This window comes from Cervus canadensis, chromosome 7 (assembly GCF_019320065.1).
Source record: "Cervus canadensis isolate Bull #8, Minnesota chromosome 7, ASM1932006v1, whole genome shotgun sequence".
Taxonomy (NCBI): Eukaryota; Metazoa; Chordata; class Mammalia; order Artiodactyla; family Cervidae; genus Cervus; species Cervus canadensis.
In genome coordinates, this window is record NC_057392.1 from 82364141 (window position 1) to 82381269 (window position 17129).

A 17129-nucleotide genomic window follows, 5' to 3' on the forward strand; every position below is an offset into this window, starting at 1 on the left:
TCATCACTCCATCAAGTCCCCTCATTCTGTCATTGAGGAGACTTGGTCAATACAGTGGTTGGTGGGAGAACACAGGTTTCCTTAGTCCTAACTCAGTGCTCTGCACAGCACATTTCTCTCTTCAGTTGTTAGTTAATTGCTGAGGGGAAAGACCTCATTCTGATCTTGGATATTTCCTATAAATCTTGACTCTGCTTTGAGATCCAAAGGATGGGTGTCTGGCATCCAGTGTGCATGGGTTTACAGTTTGACTTTTTACCCACAAAGCACATTGTTGTCCAGAAACAGGGCCTCTCTCCTGTTGGTACCTCTCACGTTGCCAGGCTAGGACTTGGGAACATTAGGCTCACAGATGCCTCGGACACACGACTGGGTGGCTTGATCACGCCTCAGGGCTTGGAGGAGGCAAGCCGCCCTAGAGCCAGGTGCTGCCTTGTTACCACATGCCTGGCTGGAGTGTTCTGAGGAACACCTGGAGGCAGCACTGATGAACAGCGGGGACAGAAGTAGAAGCTGCAGAAGGAGGAGAAGGACCAAGCTCTTGCCATAGGTTGGAGGGAACAGTTGTTTTCCTAAGAAAACCCAGTGTTACACCTGGTGTCTAGATTCCTTCTCAGGCAGACCCATGGAAATCCCATTAGACACAATCTAGCACTTCCAGTCTGGGAATTTACCCAAAGGAAATGAAAATACTAACTCCAAAAGATATCTACACCCCCACATTTATTGCAGCATTGTTTGCAATTGCCAAGGTGTGGAAGCAAGCTACGTGTCCATGAATGGATATGTGGTTCAGTAGTAAAGAATCCACCTGCCAATGCAGGAGACTGAAGTTTGATCCCTGGGTTGGGAATGTCCCCTGGAGGAAGAAATGGCAACCCACTCCAATATTCTTACCTGGGAAATCCCAAGGACAGAGGAGCCTGGTGGGGCACAGTTCATGGGGTCACAAAAGAGTTGGATGTGACTTAGCAACTAAACAACAACAACTGCACACACACACACATACACACAATGGAATTTTATTCAGCCATAAAAAAGGAGGAAGCCTTGACATTTGCAACATCATGGATGGACCTTGAGGCCGCTATGCTAAGTGAAATAAGTCAGACAAAGAAAGGCAAATATCATATGATCTCATTTATATGTGAAATCTAAAAAAAACAAAGACAAAAAGTTCCCAAACTGCCCCATTACAGAGAATAGGTTGGTGGTTGCCAGACTCACCGGGAAAAGTTGAAGGTGGTCAAAAGTTACAGACTTCCAGTTATAAAATAAATTAGTCATGGGGATACAGTGTGGTGACTATAGCTAATAATGCTGTGTGTATATTTGAAAGTTGCTAAGACAGTAGATCTTAAAACTTCTCATCATGAGAAAAAGAATTTGTAACTGTAGTGATGGATGTTAACTAGACTTATTGTGGTAATTATTTGCAACACATACAAATATCAAATTATTATGTTATACACATGAAATAAATATTATATGTCAATTATATCTCAATTAAAAAATTTCCACTAAACACATAAAGAATATGAACTATAGTACTCCACAACTGACTGTGCTCCTTGGGTTCCTGTGAATGTAACTGGGTATCTACTTATCCAGCATTATCATAAAATGAGCTACCACTAATTATTTTACTATAAAAATATCAAAAAATATGCCATAGAGTGTAAAACAAAGTCTCTTCCCTCACTCTGCCCCCAAGATAGTCCCACTTAGTCGAATTTTCTGCTGTTAACAGTTTCTTATGTATTTTTCAGATATGCATACTCTCTCTCTCTCTCTCTCTATATATATATATATATATAATGTATATGTAGTATTAAAGTGAAGAAAGTGAAAGTGATAGTTGCTCATTCATGTCCAACTCCTTGTGACCCCATGGGCTGTAGCCCACTAGGCTCCTCTGTCCATGGGATTGTCCAGGCAAAAATAGTGGAGTGGGTAGCCATTTCCTTCTCAAGGATATCTTCCCAACCCAAGAATCAAACTCGAGCCTCCTGCATGGCAGGCAAATTCCTTACCATCTGAGCCACCAGGGAAGCCCATACATAGCATTGTTGTTGTTGTTCAGTTGCTTAGTTGTGTCCGACTCTTTGTGACCTCATGGTCTACAGCACGCCAGGCTTCCCTGTCCTTCACCATCTCCTGGAGCTTGCTCAAACTCATGTTCCTTGAGTCAGTGATGCCATTCAACAATCTTGTTTTCTGTCATCCCCTTCTTCCTCTTGCCTTCAATCTTTCCCAGTGTCAGGTCTTTTCTGATGAGTTGGCTCTTCACATCAGGTGACCAAAGTATTGGAGCTTCAGCTTCAGCATCCGTCCTTCCAATGAATATTCAGGACTGATTTCCTTTAGGGTTGGCTGGTTTGATCTTGCAGTCCAAGGGACTCTCAAGAGTCTTCTCCAACACCACAGTTCAAAAGCATCAGTTCTTTGGTATTCAGGTGCTTTTATGGTCCAACTCTCACATCTATACATGACAACTGGAAAAACCATAGCTTTGACTTGATGGACCTTTGTATAGTAGGTACAAATTCCACAGGCATTGTGGAGGCACTGACATTTGATGTGCTACTGAAATGAGCTCCTCGAGCAGAGGCATGATGTGACCTGACTTACAGGGAGAAATATTTAGAGGCTCTTATGTAATAATCCAGGTGAGAGATGACAGCATGAACCTTGGTGGTAGTGGGGTGGAAAAATGGTTGGATCCTGGACATGTTTTAGAGAAACACCTAACTGGTGTGATTTGTTGTTGACCTGGTTGTGGGATGGGGGAGAATGAGCATGTAGGGCAGATTCCAGATGTGGTGGCTGAACAACTGGAAGGCTGGGGTTTTAAATTTACCGTGGAGCCAGTATTCAGGACCAAGTGTGCTGGGTCGTGGGTCTCTGCTCCCTCCGCCACATCTTGCCTCCTGGGCACCACACGGTCATCCATCCCACTGTGATGTGGTATACTTCTGTGTTTCAAGTCAAGGAACAAAATTTCACAGTATTGCCTTCTATTAAGTTGGGGACTTTCTAGCCCAAATTGTTCCTAGTGTCTCAGACTGTGTTATAGTGGCCATTTCTGGTAGGTAAAGAATCCGCCTGTAATGCAGGAGACCTGGATTCAGTTCCTGGGTTGGGGAGATCCCCTGGAGAAGGGAATGGCAACCCATTCCAGTATTCTTACCTGGACAATCCCATGGACAGAGGATCCTGGTGAGTTGCAGTCCATGGGGATCGCAAGGAGTCGGACTGAGTGACTAACATGCACGTATTTAAAAGATATTTATTAGAACCCTGGTAATTCATCCCTGGAGCTCTGGACTCACTGGGACTGCCTGCACTAGCCTGTTACTCTGGAGTCCTGCATCCCTGCTCTTGGTGGCCATACCCTTGGTGGCCTGAGTTTTACCATGCTTTCCTGTCAGTTACTCTCTGTGTCTTATAATGAAAACACAGTGAAGATGAACATGCTATTTATAATCTCCTTCCTGGAGCCATTTCAATTAAAAGTTAATTAAATGTCTTCACATCATAATTTTAAAGTATTCTTTGAGTAATAGTGAGATGGGGTGAGAGCTGTAAGAATTCCCAAGTCTAAAATAAACTTATGCAAATACCTTTTCAAAATGCCACTTTATGCACAGACAGCATTACTTAAACATGATTAGTGCTTTTATGTCTTTATTAATTTTATTAATTAAAATATTTAACAGGTGAGCTTGTGATTAGGGGTGCTCAGTGAAAGCATTCTTTAAGTGCTGGGTTATAGGTTGACCCTTGTGCTTTAGAGCCATGGTGCTCACCTAGCGAAACACCTCAGGAGCTGATGAAGAAGACAGAGGCTCATTGGACTGGGGCCTGGGACTTGCCTATTTTTATTGTCTCCCACATGATCCTGATACCCACCAAAGTGTGAGAACCACCGCTTTCGAGTGTCAAGCTGCTTTAGTGTTTCCAGTCAATGATTCTGCACTTGAAAAACTAGGGGGCAGATCTATTGTGATCTGCCCAAGGGCACTCAGGTGCTTTAGGCATGATATCTTCCTCCCCACATTCCAGAGTGTGAGTATGTTGTTTACAATGTGACTGAAATGGACACAGGCCCCCGAAACTTCATGCCTAGGCATATTTCATACACTGTTTCCTTTGAAAACAAGCTGTGGAATTCTGGAGTTCATTGATAAGACCTCAGGTATGTAGATTTGTAGGCAATATATTGGCTTGTGCCAAAGCAAGACTCTCATTTCTCTGCTCAATGCATCTCCTACTATGGCAGTACTCAGTCTATTTTTCTGCCAATGACTTCATGGTGGCCGTAAGCGGACGAGGCCTGTGTGGACCAATTCAGGAATGAGTCTTCCCAAACCAGTGGTGGCGGGGGGATGTTCATCTATGGCAGGGAGGATGGTGTTTCTGTAGGGTTTGGGCCTTTTAGGTCTATATCTTGTTTCTAGTGGGTAAGAGAGACTCTCGGCCTTATCGATGATAGTGATGGTTAATGGGTGAAGGAATGTTCCACGCGCTTTATATGTATTATCTTAATTAATCTGCATAAATCCCACTGGTGCTAGTACTTTGCTAAGTTGCTTCAGTCGTGGCCAACTGTGCCAACTGTGGGCTATAGCCCTTCAGACTCCTCTGTCCATGGGATTCTCCAGGCGAGATTACTAGAGTGGGTTGTTGTGCCCTCTTCAGGGGAATCTTCCTGACCCAGGGATCGAACCCGAGTTTCTTACATCTCCTGCATTGGCAGGCAGATTCTTTACCACTAGTGCCACCTGGGAAGGACCATAAATCCCACGGAAAGTTTGATATTATTTCTATTTTAAGGAAAAGGAAATGGAAGTACAGAGAACTTGCCCATGGCCACCTCAGCTAGTTGTGGACCCTAAGATCCAAAGCTAAGCCAGGCCGTCTGGCTTCAAACTTTATCATTTTAACTATTATGCTCTGCTGTTTTCCAATCTGACAGTATTTATGTTCCTTCTTTCTGTTATGTTGGCCTAGGAGTCATCAGTGAGAGTGACACACAGATGGACACTCCAAAGGGCAGCCATGCAGGGTACTGAGGAATTCGGGGACAGACGGGACAGACGGGAGCTCCTGGAAGCCCTCCCTCACCTGCAGAACCAGAGCCAGGTGTGGATAGAGGTGCTGGTGGGGCTATACAGGTTAGCATTCAGCAGTAAGACCAAACTCACTCCTTGCAGGTAACACCCATTCTGATGGGCAGTGCCATGGTACACCTGACATGGGGTGTTTTGAGTGTTGTTGCTGGTATATATCCCTCCCCTAGAGCCATAACTGGCTTGGAGATAGTCCCCTTGGTTATAATGGACCTTCTTCTAGTCCAGGAGAAGGAGAGGGCCAGCTGTCTACCAGGGCTGTTCAGATGCTGCTGGCAAATAGCAAACTAAAGGCCCCTGGGAAGCCCCTGGGTGACGGGGAGAGAATAGGTGGAGGATGGTAGAGGTGCAGTGAATAGGACAGGTGTCATGATCCAGGGCAGGATTTATAAAATTTGAGTAACATAAGGATTTATTTTCAAGGAAAACTGCTACAGCGTATTTCCAGTGGAAAAGGAAATTAGTCTTATTACAGTATTACTTAAACATGTTCAAACAAAACTAATTACAAATTCCTCACGTTTTTAGCTGTTGTACAGCTGTAAAACTGAAACATTTTAGTAAAACCAAATAAAAGCAAAATTATAATAGCAGTAATATTCCAGTTAGTGGCACTGATTTAATGTGATGGATACTGCTGTTTTGCTGAAATAGCCACAACGCATTATTAACACATGTGCATGGCAGTGACGCTGTAGGTTCTCTGGATGTCATGGCCTCCACTTCTTGTGTCATGGGATGACTCAGTTATCCATTATCCAGCTCCACTTGTCCGGAGGAACAACCATGTGGCTTTTGCTTGTACAGGGGTGGTGATGTCCTTTGACCTCCATTGAGTACAAGGACATCATTGGCTTCTGCCCAACTCCTTGGTGCCAACCTGATCATGGTACCAAACCTGGATGCCAGTGTTATATGGCTCTTCTTGGTGATAAAGGGATTGATTATACAGATGATAAAGAATGTACATATTTTGATTTTTGTTGAGATGATTTGGGATTGCACTCCACTGAAATGTAAGCTGTCTTGAGAGCAGGGACTTTGATCTGCACTCTGCCATATTCTTGGTGCTGAGTGTAGTGCCTAGAACATCTCTGTCCAATAGAAATATAATATAGCCCATAAATATGAGCCACATATGTAATTTAATATTTTCTAGTTGCTACACTTAAACTAAAAAGAACAGATGAAGTTAACTTTATTAATATATTTTATTTAACCCAGTATATTTTATATGTAGTAATTTCAACATATAATGAGTATAAAAATTACTAATGCAAGATTTTATATTTTTCTTTTTCTGTGAAGTCTTGCGTGTATTTTACATTTATAGCACATCTCAGACTAGCCATAATTCAAGTACTTGGCTATCGTGTTGGATGTGCAGGTGTGGAAGATAATAGGTGCTCAATAAACATGTTTTTAAAAAGAATATTTCTTGATGAGTTAAATAACTTTTAGACATTCAGGATACTGTTCTCAGAAATGCTGGTGCTCCCTCTTATGTTACAGTGAGGCGGGGGAGCAGAGGAAGATGGGGCTCTAGGTTTTTTGCCTCTCTCTTGAATGATTGAGACATCCTCCTGTCTGGTCTCACTGTGTCCAGCCTTGCTCCTGCCGTTGTGCTCCCCAGGAGGACCAGAGGACTTTTTCCTAAAATGAAAAGCCTATCAAGTCACTCCCTTGTTTAAAAACACTCCAGCGGCTTCTCTTAGGCCTTAGAGTCCGAGTTCCTTACCTTGGTTTACAAGGCCCTGGATGGTCTGGCCCTCGCCCTTTTCTCCAGAGTACCCTCTTCTGCTGTCCTCCTTGAGCCCCCTGCTCCTGCCACACGGGGCTTCTTTCTCTCCTTTCACAAGGAAGGCAGGAAATACCTCCCCCTCTGTGTCTTTGTTCACGCCACTTCCTATTCCTGTGACAGTCCTTCCTCCACGCTTCGTTCCTTGCTTATTTCCTGTATATCCGTCAGGTACAGGTTAAAATGTCACCTCTTCCAGAAAGCCCTCCCTGAACCCACTGTCCTGTCGGGCCCCTGATTCCTGGTGCTGTGTGCTAGTTGAACATTTATCTCTCTCATTTCTCGGAGCTGTGCCCTCTACCCTCTGAGACCTGGGATAACTTAGGAAAGAATACAACTGATATGGATGAGGGAGGCCTGGGAGACTTTACTGTTGTCATAAAGCATGTCCCAAAGTCTTGGAACAAAAGGAACAGACATTTCCTACCTGATAAAAATATGCACTATGGGCAAGGCTTAAATAAAATACAGAAAGCCTATTCCTCATGGCAATCCCTTCCCTCTCCTCACTGCAAAGACCAGAGGATTTTTCTAGAGGGCTCAGCCACGAAATGTAACCTTCCCTCAATTGGGAGATGTTGGTTATTGGAAAACTTATAACTCATCTGTCCTTGAGTATTGAGGGCTCCTCCCAGGCCCTCCTCCTCCTCAATTAGAATGACTTCCATAGTAGTTATGCTTAGTGTCTGTATCAGCTAGACCAGTGATTCTGAACCAGAGGAGCATCTCAGAATCACTGGGGAGTTTTCCTAAAGTACAGCTGTCTGATACTCATCCTCCCCCAATTCCCCTCTAGACCAATGACTCAGACTCTCTTAGGATGGGGCCCAGGAATGCATATTGTGAACAGGCTTCTCAGCCAACTCCGATATTTAATCTGTGGTTAAGAATCGCTGAGCTGGAGTGCAAATCCCTGAGCTGGGATCCAAGAAAGCAAATAGTCTAAAACCAAAGCCATTTCAGGTTATAATGGGTGCTTTTTTAATGAGGTGCTCTAGGGTCTAAGGGCAGTGACAGTTCCTACTCCAGGAGAACAATCTGGGAGAACCATTAGCCAAGGCAGAAATGGCATCCCATAGGGAAGGTGAAAGAATGCCATACCTGAGTGATCAGGCTTTATTTGTTCCTTGTGCAGCTCATAATCTTAACTTTTATTATTGCACAGCTGCCAGTTCGATTTTACAATGCAAATAAAAGTCTGACATGTTATGACACTTAGCATGTATTGTTCACCGTATCTATTAAGAGATGAAATAGTTTATTAAAAATTGTTCTCAAACCACATTCAAATGCACATTGATAAGCATGTTAATATAGTAAAATCTGATCTTCCATATTCCACTGGCCATGGGGCTGGAGACTGAGGATAAAGCGTGGTGCTTCTGTATTTGGGGACCTGGGTTAAACGAAGCCCACAGTGTCGGTTCTCACAGTATTTTTGTTCATTCAGTAGCTACTTATTAAGGCCCTGTATCAGGGTCCTGTTTCTAGCAATAAAAGAAGGTCCAAACCTCTGCCCTGTGGAACTTATGTTTTAGTGGAAGTGACAAAAATAAGCAAAATAAATAAATACTTACATTAACTATATAGTGATAGAGATATGGTAATTGCTAGGGAGAACAATAAAGACTGAAAGGAGGATAGAATTACTGCATGTGGAATGTTTTTTGAAAAAAATTATTTGTTTATTTTAATTGGAGGATAATTACTTTACAGTGTTGTGATGGCCTCTGCCATACGTCAGCATGGGTCAGCCATAGGCATACATGTGACCCCTGCCTCCTGAGCACCCCTCCCCTCTCCCTCGCCACCCCATCCCTCCCTCAGGTGGTCACAGAGCACTGGCCTTGGGTTCCCTGTGTCATATATCAAACTCCCGCTGGCTATCTATTTTACGCATGGTAATGTATATGTTTCAGTGCTGTCCTCTCAGATCATACCACCCTCTCCTTCTTCCACTTCTCCATCCAAAAATCTGTTCTTTATGTCTGTGTCTCCTTTGCTGCCCTGCATGTACGATCATTGGTGCTATCTTTTTAGATTCCGTGAAAGTGGAAGTGAACGTCACTGATCATGTCTGACTCTTTGCAACCCCATGGACTCTATAGTCCATGGAATTCTCCAGGCAAGAATTCCCTTCTTTCCCTTTTCCAGGGGGTCTCCCCAACCCAGGGATCGAACCCAGATTGCCCACATATCAGGTGGATTCTTTACCACCTGAGCCACAAGGGAAGCCCTTAGATTCCATATATATATGTGTTAATATATAATCTTTGTCTTTATCTTTCTGGCTTACTTCACTCTGTATGAATAGACTCTAGGTTCATCCACCTCATTAGAACTGACTCAAATGCATTCTGTTGTAGAGCTGAGTAGCATTCCATTGTGTATGTACCACAACTTCCTTATCCAGTCATCTGCCGATGGACATCTAGATCGCTTCCATGTCCAAGCTATTGTAAATAGTGCTGCAATTGTTGTGTGTGGAATGTTGATGGGCATAGGTGGTGGTGGTGGTGATATGTGAGCACAGACCTGAAGGGGAAAAGGGGATGGACTGTGCAGGTGTCTGGGAGTAAAGTGTTCCATGGGGTACAGTAAGTGCAAAGCCCTGAGACAGGCAGCAGCATATTTAGAGTGTCTGCAGAATCACCAAACAGTGAGGCGAGTATGGAGAGAAGAGGGAAAGCAGGCAGGAAATGAGGCTAGGGAGGTAAGAAGGGGCTGCAGCAAGAGTTTCACTCTTACTATGAATGGGAGGAAAAGCCAGTGCTGGCTTTTGAGCTGATGTGTAGAAGAGACGATTTAATTTCAGCAGGATCCCTCTGGTGGTGGATGGAAACTACCCTCTACAGGAACCAGGGTGAAGCAAGAAGAACCTTTAAGAAGCTGTTGCAATATCACAGATGGGTGATAGAAGGGGCTTAAATCAGGGTGGCAGAAACAGAAGTGGGAGAAGGGGTTAGATTCTTGACCTATTTTGGAGGGAGAGCAAGCAAGATTTGCTGAGCGTAATGTCAGAGAGAAAGAAAAGAGTTAAGGATGAGACCTGGGACATGTGTGCACCTGGAGAGATGGAATGGCAGTTCACTGAGATGAGAAAGGTCACAGGGAAGCAGGGCAGGACAGTGCTCAGAAATTCAGGAACTTGTTCTAGACCAGTTTACAAAAGCAAGTGGTGGTTCCCTTGCAGCCCTGAGCTTGCTACTGTACGCGGTTGCTGCTTCTGAAGTCTTAATGCTTCTTGTCACCTTACTAGCTCATGTCAAATGGCAACTTTTATTGGTCATGTGCTTCTGAGAAAGGAATTAGGATGCTCCCAAATTTTGTTTCCTGATCTACAATTATTCCTTAAAAAGAAAACTTTTTTAAAAAATGTTTTCTTTAAACGTTACAGGATTAATTTCTTAACCCCTAATTTGGCTCTTTTCTGTGTGTCTTAATTAAATAATTCATCTTCCTTTTCAGAATTTCTGCTTCCAAGGAGCTGGATTAATTTCTCTCTTAAGTTGTTCCTTTTTAAAGAGAGTGACCCCACTCAACTTTCTAAGTTGTGAGAAACAGATTCTCTCATGTTCCCCTTAGTGGTAAGAATTCATAGTAAGGATTCTGTAAAATCCTTTCTGGGAAGAAGGATTGAGGTGAGATTATTTCTTGCTTGATTCATTATTATATATTTTTTGCATATGTATATATATCATAGAATGTAAGATTGCAATTGAATAAGTACATAAAATATAAACAAATATGTGGGCTCATAGTGACACTAAAAATGAAATAAAACTCATTGGTCACCATTAAAGATTGCTAGGGTACCACCTCAATAGTCTGAAAATAATAAAATGATGAAAACAATCTAGCAATTATTCTGTCTTCCTTGTATACTGTATTTGAGTCTGATCAATTGTTAAGGATTTGTTAAGGATTCCTTATAGAAGAATTTCAGCGAAAATGAAGAAGGAATTATGAAATCATAAATAAATGGATCTAGGCCATGTTCATAAGTGGGCGGTAAAACCATCGTGGGAAAGGAAAGGCAGATGTAGAATTTCATGATGGATGGGCCAAACTGACCATACCTGAACCCACTGATCCAGCAATTTCAGCTTGGCTCGAGGTCGGACACTTAAGGGAATAGATGCATAGGGGTTCACTGTCTTGCTCTATTTTTGTGGTGTTTGAAACTTTTCATAGTAATACAGTTTTAAAAGACAAAAATATGTTGATATTATGCACACACAAAATTTTTAACTACAAATAGGATCATACTCTCTATGTTGCTCTGCACTTATCCACCAAACTGATTTTCTGTGGGTTCGATATAGCTCAACCTAACTGGTCTCTAGACTTTCATATAGGGTAACTTTGCTGAGAGCTTTTATTTATCAGGACTGATAGTGAGTATAGGAGATCAGTGATCAAGGACAAACAAGCACTTTTCTTCCAAGACAGGCTTGCAAAGTGTACTGGCAGGGACCTCTTGAATCCTAAGAGATAAAAAAAGAGACTTTAGGTGAGAGGTGTCAAGGAAGCAGAAGTATTTGAAGCTGTTTTCCTGAGCAGGGAAGGGATTCACAGACTGTCCATGCTGCCATTTGGCGTCTTTAACCTTGGAGCAGCTTGGAGCGTGGTGGGGAGTGGGGGCTGCTTCCTGATGGTGGGTGGGAAGCCTCCTCCTCAGTATCTCCAGCTGTGCTGGCAGACAGTCAGCTTCAGACTCTTTCCCCTGGGTTCCAGAACTCCAACCTCAGCAGTTCTTCCTGGAGAGTTTAGGTCTGCTGCCTGACATCCCAGAGGGTACAGCTCTGGCCAGACACACGGTGCTTCAGCAGTGGCTGGATCTCTCCAGAAGCTGCTCTGCTGAGAGGCGTTTTGACAGGTAAATGGGGAGAGCAGACTGGAGTGTGTGGAAAGAGTATAAACTTTGGAGTCAGACAGGGATTTGAACGGTGGTTCTTCATCAGCTGTGTGTCTGTGGGCAAACCGTTTAGTCTCTCTGTGCTTCCATTTCACTCCTTTGTAAAATGCTAAAAAAAATTCCTGCTTTCTGTGGCTGTGATAGGGCTCAGTGATGCTGTGTAAACTAAGCCCGTGATGGTGCCTGACACTTGGCAGATAATTTAGGAATGCTCAGTCTCGATAGAAGCTATGCTACAGAGATTAGAGTTTAGGAGATGAAAGTGAGGGGTCCTGGTTGGGCCTCGGAGAGTCTGGGTTCTGTGGACTGAAAGCTGGTTTCTGAAACTGACAGGATCCAGGGTGAGGCTTCGCGGAGCTGAGGACCCTGCTTCCAGGAGGCACGGCATTTACCACTGTTGGCCACACTGCTGGCGTCATTGTGTGTGTGTGTCTGAGCCAGGAAGCTCCAGGAAGTCAGGGCCTGCCCGTCTCCTGCTGTCTGCGCTATCCTTCAGTGCCTCATGTGCCACAGGGACTTTATACTGATCCGCACACGAGTGAATTAGTGTTCATGGAAGAAATCTGAGCAAATACAAGTCAGAAAGAGGAAAACCCACCCTTAACCTAATCGCCCATTGCTAACATTATGGGTTTTTATCCTTTCAGTCCTTACACTTATAGTTTACAAAACTGGGATCATATGGTTTTATAATCTGCTTTGTGAAAATGTTTTGAACATTAAAAAAAATTGTGTATGCTTTCCTATAAAATGATTTTAATGACTACATAATAATCTTTGTATGTACATACAATGATTTTTATAGTGAATGAATTCCCTGTCTTTAGACATTTAGGCAGTTTGTGCAGTATTTAGCTGATATAAATAGCATTGTAATATTCTTTAAAATTTTTCTATTTGCTTATTTTTGGCTATGTTGGGTCTTCGTTGCATTGTAATGAACATCCTTGCTGCTACAATCCTTGACCGAATAACTGATTGTTGTTGTTCAGTTGCTAAGTTATGTCCGACGCTTTGTGACCCCATGGACTGCAGCACACCAGGCTTCCCTGTCCTTCACCATCTCCAAGAGTTTGCTCAAACATATATCCATTGAGTCAGTGATGCCATCCAACCATCTCATCCACTGTCGCCCCCTTCTCCTCCTGCCCTCAATCTTTCCCAGCATCAAGCTCTTTTCTAGTGAGTTGGCTGTTAGCAGCAGGTCGCCAAGTATTGGAGCTTCAGCTTCAGTATCAGTCCTTCCAGTGTATATTAGCTTCTCCATTTGAATACCAGTTTTATTTTACTCTTTCTTTTTGAGATAATTGTAGACTCACATGCAGTTGTAAAAAATAATATGGACAGATTCTTCAGACCCTTCAGCCAGTCAGTATCCCCCAGTAGTAGGAAAGTGTATTGTATTTCTTCAGAATAACACCATAATCAGGAAATTGACACTGATATAACCCCTCAATGCCTATTTTAAGTTTTTTAGTTTGCCTTGGCCAGACAGATGTTGTAAACACTATTGTAAACTCTAGATTTGCATTTTCAAGCATGTTTCTTTCTTCTTCAGTCAGCTACCCTCTTCTGCTTTTCCCCTACCTCTCCTAGATAGCCTGTCATTATGACACTATTCTAGCTGTCTTTGTGCAGGTGTGTGAGCTCTAAATTCTTGGAATTCCAAGCACTGATGTTCCTTAGAGCCCCTGTGAAATAAGGTCAGAGACTATTTCTTCTTTTATCAATTTGTAGCCTTCTCTTGGTTTCTACTCCTAATACCAGTGTAGGTAACAGCAGGGTATCAGAGCTGGCAGGAATAATAGATACAGTCTGCTGTCCATCAAGTTCACTAATTAAAGCTGTGAGTCAGCCTGTAAGGTTACATTCCTTTGTTCTTATTTCGGATTCTGTGTAGTCACATATTATATACATATGAAAGTGTGTCTATGTTATATTAAGAAAATTTCACCTTACGCACACGTGAAATCGCACAAATTTCAAATAAAAAATATCAAGAATTGTGTAATTTCAAAAATAACATGCAGCTTGAATGAAACAGTCACTGTGTTTCCCTTTGCTTCACCTTTTGCTTTAGCCCTTGCAAATGGGCACACCCACCACGGCTTGTCAGAACAGGAACTTCTGCAAGAGGTGTTGGTGACTGTTGTGCCTTTATCTGAAAAGTCACTGTTATAATTGAGTCTCTTTTTGTAATTGTAAAATAATGTCATACATGTATTTATTAGTGTCTTGGACAGATGCTGGTGCTAGTTCTGAAAATGTGCCTGGAAACCAGTCAATAGAAAGGAAGGGAGATGTGATAAAACTATTGAGACAAGCATGTACTATGATCCTCTGTGCTTTTAATTTCAGAGAGAGCATTTCCTGAAATATTATAGATAATGCCAAGGAAATAAAAGGCTGCATTAAAGGGAAATAAGCTACAATGGTTGTAGATTTATGTGCCAGCATCTTCATACATTATATTTATTCCAGTGGGAAAATTAGTCATGAATTATGCAAGTTTTGATTTATGCGAGATCTTGACTAACTTATCCCTTACATAAAATGCATCCCCTTATAGTACTGAATTTACTTTGTTCATGATTCACATGGTGTGTACATTTAAGATGGGAGTTTGAAACTTCTTAGTCCTAGTGGAATTGAATTTCTTCTTTATTTTTACAACTTATGAAAATTTTAATTCAGTTGTTTTAAATTCAAGGATACATTTCTCAAAGAAACAGTCATTACATAGGAGCTCACATTTGTTGATTACCTAGTATACATGTGTTGGTGCTTTACGTATTCTTTCTATTGGTGGTTTAATACAGTCCTTTCAACAACTCTGACATTCACCACCCTGAATTTGTAGAAGAGGCTTCCAAGAATCAGAGGTGAAGAAATGGGTCCCACAAAGATGAGAAGGCTAGGATTCAAATATACATATGTCTGATGAATATTTGATGTATATCAAAACCTGTGTTTTGTCTGAGAGCCCATGGACTCTCAGAGCCCATGAGAAGTCAGTGTATGTCCGAAAAAATTATAGGCAAAATTTTGTTGACCTGTGTATTCATTCTTCTGTGCAGAAGGCTCATGGCTTTCATCAAACATACAAGGAGTTTGTTAACCCCTTCTAGTGTTAAACACCCCAGAACCACACCAAAATCCCTCCTAAATGACCCACAGAGCCTTATTTAACCCTCGCCACATATTAATCTTAGCAGTCAGCTATTTTAGGTGTTAATTAAGCATTGATGTCTTTGGGAAAAACATTTCACAGTGTGCAGTGAAACAGGGTTTCTCTCTGTCCCACACTTCCTCTCAGAGGGTGGGGTAAAATCTTTTGGCTGCGGGACAAAACTCATGATAAGCCTTGAACCCCTTTTGCTCCTTGGGTTTCTAAGGGATCCCAGACCTGTCCTCCACATTTTGTTGGACATCCAGGCAAATGTACAAGACCACTAAAACAAGAATCCATCTGGTTTCCTATTTGTTTCTCTCGTGTGGCATGTTTTTTTCACATATCATGTTGTCTTAAAATGGTCATATTTATGCCTTATCTTCCCATTCAAGTTACAAGTCTTCTGAAAGCAGGAGCATGTTTTGCTTATCTTGGGGTTTCCCAAGTGCCCCGGATCATGTGTCACAGGGACAGAAAAGCCCTGAAGTGTCAGATTCACAGCAGTTTTTCTGTCCACATCTTGCTTTGCATGGAGTCTTTGACTGATGTGGCTCCTGGCTTTTGTGGGCTGGCTGTGGTATTGGAGTGGGGGAAGGTGCAGAATAGCGATGGTGGATAGCAGATCAACTTCAACTACCTGTGGAAAAAGAAGGCAACAGCCAAGGGGCTGGAGGAAAGGTGAGGCTGAGAAGAAATGCAGCTGAAGTTCAGTGTAGGTTATTTGAAAGGAGAGAGAGGTGTGGGAGCTGCTCTGTCAAGGGGCACTCTGGGGAGAGAGATGGTAAAGAAGGTTGTGGAGAATTATTCTATGAACTTGCGTATCCTCCCCACTCTCCATCCCCATGTTTCTATCCAACCCCCCAAATCCCATGGATCTTCAAGTCTTTGGGGACTATGCTTCTGGTTATATTTCATTGTGTAGCTAGGTTCATGCTGATGGGGGACATGCAGATTTGTCAATTACACATCTCTTTTAAGAGCAAAGTAAATATAGAACAGTTGAGCAAATTGATTAGGTTGGGTTTTAGTAAAAATGCTTGTCTTTTTTTTTCAAATTTCAAAACTTAATTATAGGGATGTCCCTGGTGGTCCAATGGTTAGGACTTTGCCTTCCAATGCACGGGACATGGGGTTGATGCCTGGTCAGGGGACTAAGATCCCATATGACTTGAGACCAAAAGAACCAAAACATAACGCAGAAGCAATGTTGTAACAAATTCAATAAAGATTTTATAAATGATCCACATCAAAAAAATCTTTAGAAAACTTAATTGTAGAACATAGCATTTTCATAAATTTAAACAATGTCGAAGTATGTATAAAAACAAAGCTTCCTTTACCCTTCATGTCCCCCTCTCCTCTTCCCATCCCACATCGCCTCTGCTAATAATTTGGATTTGCTTATCAAACCTCTTTATGCAGTATTTGTCTTTCTATGGCCAAAGCCCCACAGAGTTAGGAGAAGGAAAAATTCTCTTCTGGTAGTATGAATTCTAAATAGTGACAGCCATAGAATTTCTTCACTCAGTTTGATCAGAAAATGTAATTGCTTCTGCTGTCATACTCAAGAGGCCACTTGTATCTCCCTTGCAGGAAACCATCTGCATGAGTAGGTCTGAAATTCAGAGGGTGTGAACGCAGAACATCCTGTAAGGAAATCTCTTAAATCTTTGTTGCCCTCTCCTGACCACACAGAAATTGCCTTTCCCTCTGTCATTCATTTGAATAACCTACAGCTGCTTTTATGGCTGTTTTTTCTTCCTTTTTTTTTTTGTTTGACAGTGTCCTTTCAGTCAGAACATCTTAGCAAATGCTCTCCTTTGCTAAGCTTCCCAAGGCGGTGTCAAATAAAGCACCAGGAACATCTGAAATAAAAACAGCATCAGTCACAGTGTTGAGGCTGGCTGTAAATGAACACGTTCGTGAAGTTTACAAACCATGGTTGATGCTCATGAGGGGCTGCCCACAGACTGGGGTGCAGACTTCCTTACCAAGTGATACGCTTTGTAGATGCCTAGCACTGTCCCTGAGGCCTTCATGGAAGCGCTTGTCTGTGCTCTTGGCTTGTTTCGGCTCACTGCCTACATCCCGGTGGGGACTTACTCTGTG

The 17129-nt window shown here is 42.4% G+C and overlaps 1 long non-coding RNA gene across 1 annotated transcript; it reads right to left on the reverse strand.

Annotated features, from left to right (window-relative positions):
• Positions 1 to 439: 439 nt before the first annotated feature.
• LOC122445391 lies at positions 440 to 16269 on the reverse strand. The gene is made up of 3 exons (XR_006270526.1): positions 16196 to 16269; positions 12360 to 12364; positions 440 to 451 (listed from the first exon to the last, which is right to left on the reverse strand). It is a non-coding gene; the product is annotated as an uncharacterized LOC122445391 (long non-coding RNA).
• Positions 16270 to 17129: the final 860 nt, after the last annotated feature.